The following is a 15,612-nucleotide window of genomic DNA, read 5'->3' on the forward strand; positions in this document are numbered from 1 at the left end:
AGATAGATCCTACAAATGAAGTGGTTGGATGAAAAGGTATGCACTATTAAAATGTTCATAGTTACTGTCAAATTACTTTCCAAGATGCTTAGAGCAAATGTATACTCCTGCCAACATCTGTGAGATATTGCTCTTTTCCTGTACCTGCACTCACAGTAGGTATCATAAAACCTTCTAATTTTCTACTCTAATTAAAAAAAAATCACACACTTTTGATATTTCATTTTTCATTTCCTGGAAAACTACTCAGGTTGTGACTATTTTTACATGTTTATTGATTAGATTTTAATTCTGGAAATACTGTATTCACACTCTGCCTATATTATACTGTATTAATTGTATTTTCTATGATAGATGATTATTGACTTGCTGGATTTTTTGTGTATTAGAGATGTGAGTTTTTTGTCTGTTATATTTAAAATTTTTTTTAAAAGATTTTATTTATTTATTCATGATAGTCACAGAGAGAGAGAGGCAGAGACACAGGCAGAGGGAGAAGCAGGCTCCATGCCGGGAGCCCGATGTGGGACTTGATCCTGGGACCCCAGGACTATGCCCTGAACCGAAGGCAGGCGCCCAACTGCTGAGCCACCCAGGCGTACCTAAAAATGTTTTTTTTTTAAAGATTTAATTTATTTATTCCTGATAGTCAGAGAGAGAGAGAGGCAGAGACACAGGCAGAGGGAGAAGCAGGCTCCATGCCGGGAGCCCGATGCGGGACTCGATCCCGGGACTCCAGGATCATGCCCTGGGCCAAAGGCAGGCGCTAAACCGCTGAGCCACCCAGGGATCCCCCTAAAAATGTTTTATTCTCATTTTTGTTGTTTGAATTTATTTATAGAATCTTTTGAGATACTAGAAATTTTAATATTTATCTGATTAAAGTGATCAGGTTTTTATTCCTTCTGGATTTTTTTTTATCTTACTAGGAAATCCTTATCCATATGAATTCACAAATTATTATCTTCTTACATCATTGCATTTTTTCCATTTCAGTTTTAATAATTCCAACATATATATTTTTTCCATTTCAGTTTTAATAATTCCAAATATTCCAACAAGATGAAATATAAATTAATTTTCTTCCTAACATATTTCAATGGGCCCAATTAGATTTATCGAATAATCCTTCATTCCCTCACATCTTTGATTACTCCTATTTAAATATATTTCATCCCCGCTTATGTTTGGATCTATTCCTTGACTCTGTTTTTCTGTTCTATTCATCCATTTGTTTATTCTTTTGTCAACAGCGTAGTCCTTTGATCATAGCAGCTTTTTGATATATTTTGATATCTGATAGGTCTAGTTCTTCTACAATATTCTTCTTCAAAAATCTTGTCACTTCTTGCATTTCTTCTGTCATAAGAACTCTAAATTAATTTTTTATAATTGCAAAGAAATTCACTTGGATTTCGATTGAAAATGAATTAATATACTAACTCCATTGCCTAGCCTTGCTATTATCAACTATTTCTATTTTTTTTAAATATTTTATTTATTTATTCATGAGAGACACAGAAAAAGAGAGAGAGAGAGAGGCAGAGACACAGGCAGAGGGAGAAGCAGGCTCCATGCAGGGAGCCCGACGTGGGATTCCATCCCGGGTCTCCAGGATCACTCCCTGGGCCAAAGGCAGGCGCTAAACCACTGAACAACCCAGGGATCCCCTTATTAACTATTTCTAAATAAAGAAATATTATCTCTTTAACCTTAAAGACTGCTATTCAGATGGAAAAATCATTTTGACTGCAAATCAAAATCTGTAATTCATGTCTGATCCTGTGATGTGCTGCTCATATGTTTTCTGTCTCTGTAGCCTCCTATATGTCATTACTGATGAGTAGTCACATGGATATCTTATGCTTCAGCGTCAATTACTCTGAAGGGCATCTGCCTTAGTCCTGGAGGTGATCCCCAGAGCCCTCTAAAGTTATTTTCATGTAAGCCACAAGATTTACATTTCATCTTATAACATATCAAACCTACTCAATGGTATTTTGAAACAGATACTTAATTTGCATTTAGGAATACATTATGCCTTTAAGGTATTCCCTTCCTTTCCAAGGACCATGAGATGTCTATTAATTAAGGTACTTTTTATATGGTTTCAGTATGTTCTTATAATTTTTCATTACAACATGTATTCCTTGGTATTTCATAGATTTTGTGGCAATTGTGAACAGAATTTCTTATTCTTTCTATTTCAATTTCTAATTGTATATTGTTAGTATAAAACAAAGTTCAACTTATTTCTAGCCAACTTCCTTAATTTCCTTATCCTGATTGTTGATTTATTTGGTGATTTTGAGTTTTCTAGGTACACAATCATTTGCAAGTAATATTGATTTTTGTCTCATATTCTAAAATTCTACATATTTGATTTTGCTGTCTTGTTGCATTAATTAATAGTCCAAATAATAATTACAGATAGAGCAAAATATTTTTTATATTAATGCTCAATAGTTATACTGAATACTATGTAGGGGGAATATCTGAATACTTAATGACAAAGGAGATGCACTCATGCACTCATTTTAAAAAGATACAGAATTATTTCTGGGCTACAGTCTAGTTTTAAAACACACACACTCTCACATAAAATACAAAAGAAAAAAAGAACCCTGGGTGAGTCAACATAGAAACTGTATCAACATGGGATGATAGAATTTTCCCTTTTAAAAAATATTTTTTGTTTTTTTACAATTTCCACATTGAGCACATACAGTTCTCATGATCAGAATAAAACCACAAATATATTAAGAACAAGATAGAGATTTTTAGGGGAAGTACTATCAGATAATGAGAAGGAGCTTCTTACTTGGTCCGCAAGGTCTAGCCACTAAGTTCCAAAATATTAACTGCAGAGAGTTTTTAATATGATGGCAGTTGCTCAACACCCCATCTTTATATTTCTATGACTCTGGTTGCTCTCTTCACAGATTTATGGAATGCTGGCACTGCAACTCTCCTTCAGTGCAAACTGGCTCTGCCAACGCCATCTGCAAAATGCATTTGCTGAAAAATGTATTTGCAAAATGACTACTTTGTTGGACGTAAGTAGAGGAAAGAAAGAATTTCTGCCGAATGCTGCCTAGAAGACCTCCCCCATCACTTGAGAGTTCCCTTCTCCCCTAGAGATCTTTTTCTTCTTTCTCTACCAGCGATCATCCCCTTAGTTGACACCATTCCAGTTAAAACTGGTCTCTTTGCAGGCTTGCTGGTCAGCTTTCCTCTGTTTCATGCAGGTTATAAAATGGTTGTAATTTCTGTACTTGCACAGAATTAAAGAACTTGCAGTCTCATGTTTTATAGCCTTTGTCCATTCTTTCTAAGGAGATTTTATTTAGAAAAGATGTTCACCTGAATTTGCTATTAGCTGTGAGTCAGCCAATCTAAGCCACAGGAGCATCTTAAATTTTAAGGATAGAGGCTCTGTAGGCTTTGTTGTCTGTGGCCTTTGATTTCTTTCCCTCCTCGCATGAATAGAGTGGAGGGCAATGGAGGTTAAGGAAACCACATGGAGCAGAAGCTGTCAAAGGCTTATTAAGTAAAATCTAAGACAAGAATTCCAAACCCACCAAGCTTGAAAGCATAAACTTTCCTTCAAACACTTAGAACATGGATATGTTCCTTAGGGGTTTGGTTTTGTGTTAGAAAGTCCAAATTATTTTTCATCTTGTTAAAGAAGATTTTTATGGAAATGTTAATATTTTTAAGTGGACTGCTATATACTGAGTGTGTGTTCTTGCTTTGAGGAAATCAGGAACATCCCACGTTTTGGTCCATATTTAAGGTTTTAGATGGTATTTTCTTCCTTTCTTTTATTTACTAACAGAGATGCTACTACTGAAAACAAACTGTTGCTTTGTCAAAGCCCATATTCTGTTACTCACTGTTATTTATTCAGAGTCTAATAAAACATTATGCTACTAATCAAAGGTGATAGATACAAAGCATTGTTTTGTCTTCTGGCATTATGGATTATGCTAATGGCCATCTGCCCATAATTGATATTTTGTTCTTCAGTCACAGAAAAACAGAATAGACTATAAAAGACAACTATTTTGTTGTGATAGATGCTTTTGCAATTGTCTTTTATTCTCCATTATGTTTTTCATAATTTCTTAGTTAATTATTTAGTAGTATAATACTTTTATGGCACTAGGACTGTCACTGCATTCCAAATGGGGATTTGAAATATATTGTATATACACAGTGATGTCATCCCTAATAACCTCACTGTGCAGCTGGAAAATAACAATCAAGCCCATAACAGTTAAGACATATTGGGGCTAATATTTTTACTTTTCTTTTCATACATGTTGAAGGGTAACTTGCACTTTAGTTTTCTGTAGAGTAAGGATTAGTAATAAAAATAAGCAATCCAGAAAAAGGTAGGCTTAATGGTTATAGTGATAAATCAATTAGGCCAAAGTCATCTTCGATTTTGCATATATAGCCCTAAATTAGAGGGAAACTCATTTCTTCAAGGAATTCATTTGCAACTCCACTCTCCATTTTGTTAATAATAAATTTATTTTTTATTGGTGTTCAATTTGCCAACATACAGAATAACACCCAGTGCTCATCCTGTCAAGTGCCCCCCTCAGTGCCCGTTACCCATTCTCCCCTCTCCATTTCAATCAGAAGTTCCCCTTTGTAATTGTGTCTGGAAGTAGATGCGGATATATGTAGTTGAAAAACATTCATTGTGTATGTGAAGAGAACTCCACTAAATACTATTAAATACTAGGAGGGAATACAGAAGAAGTCAAGTATGTGGTACTTGCCCTAGAAAAATTTATGATCCAATTGGGAGCTGTAGTCTACGACTTAGGAACATTTGTAAGCAAGGCATCCGGGATGAATTGATAGAGGCCTTAAGTGCTGGAAGATAAGGATTTGGGTAATAAAATTACCCACAGAAATTACTCACTATTTTGAAGGGTCTAAACCAAGAAGAGAAGTTAAAATCTTTCCTGAGATCTTTAGAATCTGCATGCACACAGTGAATAGACATCATCATTTAAAGGTCATGGTATAGTCCCATGGTAAAAAGTAGCCCTGCATTGATAGTTGAAATGGCATCATTGGTAATACATGTCTTTGAATTAAGTAAGTGCTCCTCTCTCCATGAATTAAGTATGATTGGTATCTCAGAGACGTTAAGTGATGTGATTTTCTTGCCAGAGTCAATAGCAGAACATGTATCTGTATACACAGTTTCAAATTACAGACATGACAAGCTTTTCAGATCCTCAAAAAGAGAAGGGATGGAACATAATGTCTGCTCATTTTTCTGTCGAGTTCCTAATGTATCACTGTATATTGTATATTAGCCTTTTGTTTTTCATACATATGGCAAATATTTTCTCCCATCTGTATTTTTCTGCTGTTGTTAGTACTTTATTATGGCACCTTGTGCTACGTTTTTAATTTTTATGTTGTCAAATATAAGAACTTTTCCCTTATGTGTGTGTGTGTGTGTGTATATATATATATATATATATATATATATATATATATATATATTTGATTTAATGTTCAGGAAGGCATTCTCTACCCTAAGATTACACAAATAGCCTCTTTTGTTTTCTTCTATTTTTTGCTTTCAACTTTTATGTTTATATTTTTAATTTATGTGGATTTTGTGTTGATGTATGGTATGAAGTACAGTTTAACTTTGTTTCATTTTTCCCCCAGCTTGTTGTGTTATCATTATATATTTAATGATGACAGAAAAACCTTTATCACATATTGAATTACAATGCAAATATTGTTTTTTTTTTGTTGTTTCTGGAATCTCCATCTGTTTAGTTGATTTATTTGTCTATTCTATTTAGTGTCAGGATTATATTCTTTTTTTGCTGTAGTTTTATAGTGGATTTTTATATTTGTAGGGCAAGATTCCCTCAACATATTTTCTCTTCCATAAGAATTTTAGAATCAACTTGCCATGTTTCAAAAGAAACTCTCACTGGGTTTTTGGTTGTAATTGAATTGAATTGAACTGAACTGATGGCTTAATTGGAGGGAATTATCTTTATAATATAGAATATTCTTATATAGAAATATGATCCACCTCCACCCTCATGCTTGTTTATATGTATACTTCAGTCATGTATTATATATTTTTATCTCAAAAAAGTTCTACACAATTGAATCTGAAGTCATTTTAACCATATTTTCCATGTATTTATCTCTTTCCAACTTATTTTGCATTCAGTCAACTATATTCAAGAGCAGTTGTGAAGCTCTGAATGCCTACCAGTGCCCATGACACCACTCCCATGATTCTTCCTTAATGAACATGGATCCAATACTCTGACCACAACCAACCAGAGATCAGCACCAGTAACATATAAAATAAAATTTTTGGAAAAAAAAACAACTCTGCTCATTAAAATGGTTACTCTCTAACCAATCTAATCCTCTCTATTGGGGAATTTATTTTATTTTATTTTATTATTTTATCTTATTATTTTATTTTATTTTTAAGATTTATTTATTTATTTATGGGGGGCAGGGGCAGAGGGAGAGAATCTCAAGTAGACTCTCCACTGAGCAGGGAGCCTGACACGGGGCTTGATGTCACAACCCATGAGATCATGACCTCAGTCATAGCCAAGAGTCAGATACTCAACTGACTGAGCCACCCAGGTGCCCCTCTATTGAGGAATTTTAATTTGGAGATACAGAAAAAGTTAGTGATTGGTTGTTGGGCAGAAACTGGATGAGAGAAAATATGAAGTAGAAGAATAAGGCAGCAAAGTTCATAATTATTCAGAAGCCGTGAGATAAGAGAATACAGAGATGACCAGGAGTAGTAGCCCAAGTGGAACAAATGGAAGCAGATAGAGGGAAGAGCTGAGTCAGGAATATGGTAGAGCTGTGATAATAGGGAGCAATAAACATCTGTTGGTGAAGGGATAGAAATAAGACTGGGGGGATCCCTGGGTGGCGCAGCGGTTTGGCGCCTGCCTTTGGCCCAGGGCGCGATCCTGGAGACCCGGGATCGAATCCCACGTCGGGCTCCCGGTGCATGGAGCCCGCTTCTCCCTCTGCCTGTGTCTCTGCCTCTCTCTCTCTCTCTCTCTCTGTGACTATCATGAATAAATAAATAAAATCTTTAAAAAAAAAAAAACAAATAAGACTGGGTCCCTGCTGCTTGTATCTTGAGTAATATTCCAGCTCTCCAAGGGCTACTATTGAAACTCTTTCCTGTCCTTTGTTTCTCTGTGTATTTTTCCAACTAGCACTTTTGAACTCAGTCAATCTGAACACGTCTCTGTTCCTTGCAAACTGAAAGATTCCAGTAACATTATTGCCTTCTTTGAATTTGAGAACCTCCTGCTGAATTCCATCCCAAATAACTTCTCCCTGTTTCCCTCTCTCCTATAAAATAAAGCTCCTAGTTCAGACTCCATATCCTTAAAAGTACAGGAAAAGAGCAGAGAGTTGCTTGGGGACACCTTTACCTATCAAACAGAGGATGCTAGAAGTGGTTTACAAGAGTTGTCTATGTAAATGTCTCCAATTCTTCACTTTCCATTCTTCCTTGAACCCACTACCCCACCATTCTACCACAATTACTCTTGTGTAGGCCAGGGAGCGTTTCTACATTGATTAATCCAGTGTTCAATCCACCTTCCTCAATTTATTTAATTTTTAGCAGCATTTGAAATATTTGATGACTCGCTTTCTTGAAACACTACCTTTGTTTAGCTGCTGACATCACACTCCTCCTCTTCCTGCTGCCCCATTGGCCAGTACTTCTCCATCTTCCTTGCTAGTTCATCCTCATCTCCTCAAACACTGCAGTGCCATAGGGTTCATTCAGTCTTTGAGCCTTTTCTCTGTCTACACTTACTTCCTAGGTGACCTTGTGTAGCCTCAGCCCTTTAAAAAATCTATAAGTTGATTTTCAGATTTATCTTTCCTCTAAGCTCTCCCCTTAGCTCCAGACTCACATGTCCAATTGCCTAATCAACACCTACACTTGGCTAAGAAGCACCTCGATCTTTTTTAAGTCCACAACTGAACGCATGATCTTGCATCTTCCCTTTGTAAACCTGCTTTTTCCTCTCTGTGTTCCATTTTAATTAATGGTAATTCCATCCTTCTAGTTGCTCAGTCCAAAATTCTTGGAGCTGTCCTTGATTTCTCTTTTTCTCTTTCACATCCCAAACTCATCCACAAATGCTCCTAGTTAATATCTTCAATATATATCCAGAGTCTATCCATTTCTCACAATCCCTGCTCCTATAAACCTGATCCACTCCATCATCTTCTCTTGTCTTGATTATTCTAATAGCTTCCCCAATTCCCAACTTGGCCCCATAAGTCTGTTCTTGACACATCAGCTAGAGTGATCTTGCTGAAGTAGAAATCAGATCTTGTCACTCCTCTGCTAGAACATACTTCACTCAGAGTAAAAGCATTTAAATTTTGCAACCTTCCCCCCCTCATCTGATACTCTGCCCATCTGACATTCCTTATCCCCCTTCCTTGATGTACTTTCTCTATAATACTTTGAACTTTCTAACATACTATTTGTTTTACTTACTTAGATTGTTTATTGCCTGACTCCACCTTTTAGACTATATATATTTTTTTCTTTCTTACTCATTATTTCAATATCTAGAATGGTACCTAAAACATAGTGAATGCTCAACAAATACTCACTAATTTGTATTAAATAATTGATGTCTCCTGACACAAAGACAAGAAAGTCACCTGAGTACAAATAAAAGGGCTTAAATATCGGGCAACCTTCCCTATATCTCTTCACATACCAGCTAACTCTTTGTTGGGTGACTCTCCAATGTATTTGCATTGCAAGCTGTGATTACCCTGTTTGTACGAGTAGATATTGTGACTATCTATTAATCTTCCACACTAGACAGCTCCTACGTGGTAGAGATGGTTTAATATTCACTACTTATTTTTGTATTGACTGAATACAGAGCCTGTCAACAATAGGTACTTTGTACAATTTATTGAATATATGGATAAATCCATGAATAAAGGTTGTTGTTGGTCCTGGAGTTGCCCTACCTGGTATGTTATTAATATTGACATTGTCTTCTTTCTGGAAGAAATAGAAGTCTTTCCAGCTATGTCTCAGAAGAATGCTTCTAGTTCGGTAACCCCCGCCCCCCCAAAAAGCCTATATTTGCTGACTCTAAAGAGTCAAGCTGGCCAAAGCCGACAAAGCCACTATGAATGCTGGCCTTCTTTTCTCCCCAAGAAGACTGTGTAAGACTAACAGCTCCAAAACTCCTTTCCCTAAAGGGCTGAACCTTTAGAAGTGAACAAATATTGAATGTAAAGATTGTTCTCTGAGCCTCAGTGCACACAAGAATTGCTGTCCCTCTGGGGTGTTAACTGGCCCTGTACCTAGAGACAACAGCTTTGCTCAAGTCAGAATGATTTGAGCTCTGAAACAGCAGCTCTTTCCAATCAATGTTCAAAGATAATCACTGCTCCTTTTCTTACGTTTCCCCCCCCTCCAAAAATTACATTGTGTTAGTGATGGCACAGACTTTGTAAAACTGTTGGTTTTACCATAAAATAAAGCAGCATAAAATCAGTTTTGCTGTTCAGATGGTTTCAAGAACACCTCCCTGTGCCACAGAGGCATTTTCACATGTGTCCCTGTTGCCCTCTTGATTAAATCGCCTGGGCAACAGTATTAGGTAATGTGATGCTTTGTGTATCTGAATTAAAGCTATGGAGAAATAGAAATTGTTGGAGTGATTTGCTGTTGCTGTTTGTTTTTGTTTTCCATGAAGTTATATTTCTTGTAGGAGAGGGTTCAGCATCTTTTCTTTCCTTGTATTTTTCCCCTTGTTTCAATTCCCTTTATTTTTTAAAGATTTTTATTTATTTATTCATGAGAGACAGAGAGAGAGAGAGAGAGAGAGAGAGAGAGAGAGAGAGAGAGGCAGAGACACAGGCATAGAGAGAAGCAGGCTCCATGCAGGGAGCCCGACGCGGGACTCGATCCCTGGTCTCCAGGATCACACCCTGGGCTGAAGGTGGCGCTAAACTGCTGGGCCACGGGGGGCTGCCCTCCATTCCCTTTAAAGAGCATATGCCAAGGCATCAGAAGCATGAAACCAATAGAAAAAGTGCTGGTGTCCAATTGGATACTACCCCTCAACCCTGGAAAGTAACACTTTCTCTGTTGCAAAGCACTGAAATGCTGAAACAGGAAACGCAAGAAAGCATCATGCTGTTTTGTTCACTTTCCACGTCTTAACAATGTAATTGTTTTTATGAGTATTAAAAATTTGACCTATTACCAACCAACCCCCTAATTTTCAGTTAGCACCTTAATTATCAGGTAATTGGAAACTAATACCTAATTTTTCAGTCAAGCTTTTGTCAGGGATTTCAATAGTAATCAGCAAGAATGAGTTTTGCCCTGCCTGCCAAAACAAAGTGGGGGAGGGTGGAGGATTTTTTTTCTTATTCTACACTTTTTCATGAGGAAATTCTATTTCATTATGAAAAGCACATTTTCCATTTGTGAAATAATTAGACAACAGAGTGCAAGGTGAAACTTATCTTTCTTGATCCTGCTTTCTATTAGAAATCCTTATACGTAATAAGCCCTCAATAAATGTCTTGTGAATTAATGTCTAAGCTCTTACACCTAAGTTAGTGGCAATGCACTCATTTTATATAGGAAAAAGCAGAGATCCAATATATGGCCATGCACCTGGGCCAGGTTTCCTTGTTCTCATTCCAGTCTTTTTCTCACTAAGGACTCTGCTGACATGAAGCAGGAATCATATTAAATACCCTGCCACTCAAGCCCAAGATTCCTTGGGACAGTAAACTGAAAAGAGCTTTGCAACAGCTGGTATCTAGATGTAATTTTTATTTTTATGGATCAACAAATGAGAATAAGTGAAGTCATTGAAGGAAAATTTTTAAAAGGAATCATCTGTCTGATGGACAATATATTAGCTTATTTTTATACCACATTTATGATTATTAATTACACATAACTACAATCATTCTCTCATGCTACTTTGATGTTCTGTGAGCTATTTAAAAGTGGGGGCAATATTCCACTCTCAGTCCCTGCAGCTGGCACTCTGGTCCAAGGAAGTTGCTCTCTAAATAAACCAGTAATTAATTCACTAATTCATTAGCGTCAATAAAAACAATTACTTTAATGGCATCAGGTGGTCATACAGACACACAGAAACACACAAAAACAAATCAAAGGTAGTCACTAAACCTATGGCAGGAAACAAAAAACAAAAAAAACCTATGGCAGGGAGAATTGATATCTGTTTTATAGTAAAGCTTGAAAATCTTAAATATATATATAGTGGGCCAAATCAAACCAAACTAATCCAATTCACACTCTTACATTTCCTGGGTCGGGAGTTAGTCCCAGACATTTAAAGCAGTCCATGCACTCTTTCACTCTCCAACACTCATCATTCCACACACTTTGACACTCACAGCTTCACTACTACAGTCTGTCCTGAGACCACCAGACCTATGTCACTTTATCCCTGATATGTCAGTTATACCCAAGAAGTCCTAGATTCCCAGGGTTCATCTCCCCCAGGCTAAATTCCATATAATTCCAGACTACCACCTCTCTTCTGTCCATTTCTCTGACCTTTTCCTGACTCTGGAAAGCCTTCTTCTATGTCCTCTGACTCACCACTTCTATCATCAGCAAAACCCACCATCCCTGACAGTTTTCATTCTCCTGTCACCAGGCTAAATTACTCACTCTGTCCCATTGTTGTGGCTTTTAAAAAAGATTTTATTTACTTATTTGAGAGAGAGCATGAGTGAGTGAGCACGGGGAGAGACAGACGTACAGGGAGAGAGAGAATCTCAAGCAGCTTCTTCGCTGAGCAGGGAGCCCCATGAAGGGCTCAATCTCATGACCTTGAGATCATGACCTGAGCCAAAATCAAGAGTTGGAAGTTCAACTGACTGAGCCAACCAGATGTCTCCCATTGTTGTGACTTCTAATGGCTGCTGAGCCATTCCCCAATCATTTCCCAAAGATGTTATTTCCTGGTACATTGACATTTTCTCTAAAATGACTCCAGTCTTAATTCTTAACAATTTCATAATAGCCATAACTGATACCCCAGCATTCCAATGTCCCAATTTCTTAAAGCTTTCCCCTCTAATGATTTTAGTTTTAATCTCACTTGGATACTCATTCCCACGGTCATAACCTTGATCTTATCATAACTAACGGTCAGCTCTTCCATAATCTCCATTTTAATCATCACTCTGTCCACTACCTCCCATCTGTCCATCTGATTCCTTCTCTTAACACCAACTCAAATGATTCTTCAACTCATGTTGACATAAGTGGTTCTACCAGCTTTGCCACTCTCCTTTAATCCTCATGTTTTTTCTTACCTCCTTGACTAGATTAAATTCCAGAGTCCAACATTAAAATGTTTCCCTTGCAATGACCCTCAACTCCCTTGCTACTCTCTTGCTTTGTTGTACTGTCTTAGAAGAACAATAACATGATTAAAACCAACTCTCTTCCTCTTATGTACCAGTATCTATGCAACTGAATGTAGCTGGATAAAATCACACAGCCATATTTACTGGAATTATTTTAAATTCATTCCCAGTAAGTACATGCGGATATTTAGTGTAATCCATGCATCTCTCACTCTCTAACATTCATACTTTTACTATGTCCTCTCTCTTTAATCCTCTACAACTGCCTACCCCCACCTTTATTATCAGCTGACGAATTTGCTTACTCTATCATTGAGAAATTTGCAGTAATCAGAAGCAAATTTCCACATACTTGCACCATCAAAATATACTTGCACCATCAAATATACTCACCTACCAGCAGCTGGTCCTTACATACTCTACCTTCTCACCTGTTACCATCAATTAATTATGAATACTTCTAACACAAGCCATTCCTTCTGATCCATGTGTTCTCATTCCCCCTCACTTACTCTAGACACTGAATTGCTCCAGCAGTTCTTGGTCTCTCCTACACAATCATTTTTCTCCCCTCTACTAGATCATTCCCAGTAGCATATAAAAATGTTGCTATACCTTCTGTCTTTAAAAAAATAATCTCAGCTTCACTTTGCCATCCAGGCACTACCTCATTTTCATTGCAGCAAAACTCCTTGAGTTTTCTATACTTGCTATATCCAATTCTTTTTCTTCCATCCTCTCATCTTCAAACAAGGCTTTTACTCCTACCACTTCATACTAACCTGCTTTTTTCATGGTCACCAATGATGACCATGTTGCTATAGACAATGGTCAAGTCTCAGTTCTCATCCATCAGTAGCATTTGAATAGTGCTTCTTAAACTGTTTCTGGTTGAAATATCTGGATTCTATGATATATTTTATTCTTTTCCTTTTACCTCATAGGCTTTCCTTTCTGAGTCTCCTTTGCTGTCTTCTCCTTTTCTTCCCAATCCTTAATATAGGAGACACAAGAGATCCTTACTCATAACTCTTCTCTAAAATACATTTACTCTTTTGGTGATTTCATCCAATCTCATGTCTTTATATACCACCTATATGCTCATGACTCCCAAATCTACATCTTCAGCCTAGCCTTCTCTCCTAAACTCCAGACTTGTGTATGTAGCTGTCTACGTGGCATTTCCACTTGGATGTCTAATAAATATCTAATAGAATCCACAAATTCAGGCTTCAAAATGAGGGCTCTTGATCATCCCACACTAAAGCCTGCTCCTAGTACAGTCTTGCCCATCTCAGTTAACAGCAGAATTCTTTAACTATACCTTAAAATATTTCCAGAATCTGTCTCCTTTTGAACCCTCCACCAGTGCCACCCTTAGACCCGGAGAAGAGGTGGCTTTTCTCTTTGCTTACTTCTTTAGAGGGCGCCTGCCTAGCCCAAACACACAAAAATAAATTTATTAAGGAACACATGGGCATTTTTTGTTACATGAAAACAAACATTTAGCACTGACAAAATATAATCCGTAACCCTAAATATCTATTTTCCTGATGAATATCATTCAGGTGCCAGAGAAACACTTAACATCACTTGCTCTATTCTTAAAAAGATAAATAACTGCATATAAATTCTCTGAAGACTCACAGTTTGTGTGGCTGCCGAAATTGAAGATAGACACTGCAGCAGAGTGTGGGGAGGATCTGAAAGGCAGAAGCTCCTAAGTAATGAAAAGAACAAATTAACTTCCCAAATCTTCCCTCTCAAATAGCATAAATGCAATAGAATCTTGAATAAGAAAATATTATTTCCTAGCAGTGCCGTGTCCACTTTCTCGCTTTCATGTTCTAGTTCATGGTTCCAGAGGGAGTTATGAATTAATTCAGTATTCACAATTGGATATGGCACCTCAGGAATATTTTTTAATATTAAACAATTCACATTTCTTTAAATTTCCTCTAACTTGTGGAAAGAACGAAACCAATTTTTAAAGTTACTGTACATATCTACTTATCACTTTACTTTTTTAAAAGATATTATTTATTTATTCATGAGAGAGACACAGAGAGAGAGAGAGGCAGAGACACAGGAAGAGGGAGAAGCAGGCTCCATGCAGGGAGCCCGATGTGGGACTCTATCCCCAGCCTCCAGGATTATGCCCTGGGTTGAAGGCAGGGACTAAACCGCTGAGCCACCAAGGGATCCCCTACTTATCACTTTAAGTGTTTGTGAAATTTGTATATGTCCTGGAGAATAAATAATAAAATTTAAATATACTGTAATATTTTCTGCAATAATGAAAATTTGCCAAATGCACTCTGTTACACTATTTGAATGTGCTAATAAGTAAAATCTATGGTTCATTTATGAATCTAAGTATTGCTTTAACAATTTCATTTGCAATTGTAGTTTGTATTGTCTCACAGATAGTTTCCCCAAGTTGAAATTATTAACAATATATTAATAATATAATGACTCAAAAAAGGATACTTGCCATTGTCATGAACAGAATAAATATTATGTTAAAATCTTGATTATAACAATTATTTTGCTGAAATAAAGAAATATTTTATAGAATAGATATATAACAAACCATGAAATATATGTTTTATGTTATTAATAATGCATACATTGTCAGTCCACCAACAGAACTCCCAGATACATACAATAATAAATAAATTTGGTCATATTTGGCATTTTCCAGCTTTCAGTTATTTAAAAAGCATATATTTATGCATTAAAAACTTCTCAATATGAAGGCATATTTGTAAGATAGGAAGATAGAATATGTCATATTTAACACTTGTAGACTTTCATTTAAACTCCTTCCCTGAGCACCACACATTTAGGGTGGCCTAAGACTGGTCCCACTGAGTTCAAAGCCATCCTCATGGCTCACCTGAATGCTTGCAGTAATTTTCTAACTGGTTTTCTTGCTTACATATCACTGTACCATCTATTTTAAACCAACTAGTCAGAACGATTCTGTTGAAATGTGAGATTGAATCACTCCTATATTCAAAACCCTTCAAAGGTTTCTTACATCATCAGAACCAATTTTAAAATGGCCTACAAAGGTCCCATACCCTATCATTATATTTCTGCTTCATCTCCTATGACCCCTCTTAGTTTACTTACTGC

At 36.7% G+C, this 15,612-nt stretch overlaps 1 long non-coding RNA gene across 12 annotated transcripts in view; it reads right to left on the minus strand.

The window, feature by feature from the left end:
• LOC112668469 (uncharacterized) overlaps positions 1 to 15,612 on the minus strand; it is a 135,541-nt gene that overhangs the window by 83,424 nt on the left and 36,505 nt on the right. For 8 of the 12 annotated variants that reach the window (XR_003141703.3, XR_007409366.1, XR_007409363.1 and 5 more), the window contains one exon: positions 14,119 to 14,191. The exons of the other annotated variants lie outside the window; for them this stretch is intronic. This is a non-coding gene — a long non-coding RNA (uncharacterized LOC112668469). The remainder of the gene's footprint in view (positions 1 to 14,118; positions 14,192 to 15,612) is intronic. 12 annotated transcript variants of the gene reach the window in all.

Source organism: Canis lupus, chromosome X, assembly GCF_003254725.2.
Source record: "Canis lupus dingo isolate Sandy chromosome X, ASM325472v2, whole genome shotgun sequence".
NCBI lineage: Eukaryota > Metazoa > Chordata > Mammalia > Carnivora > Canidae > Canis > Canis lupus.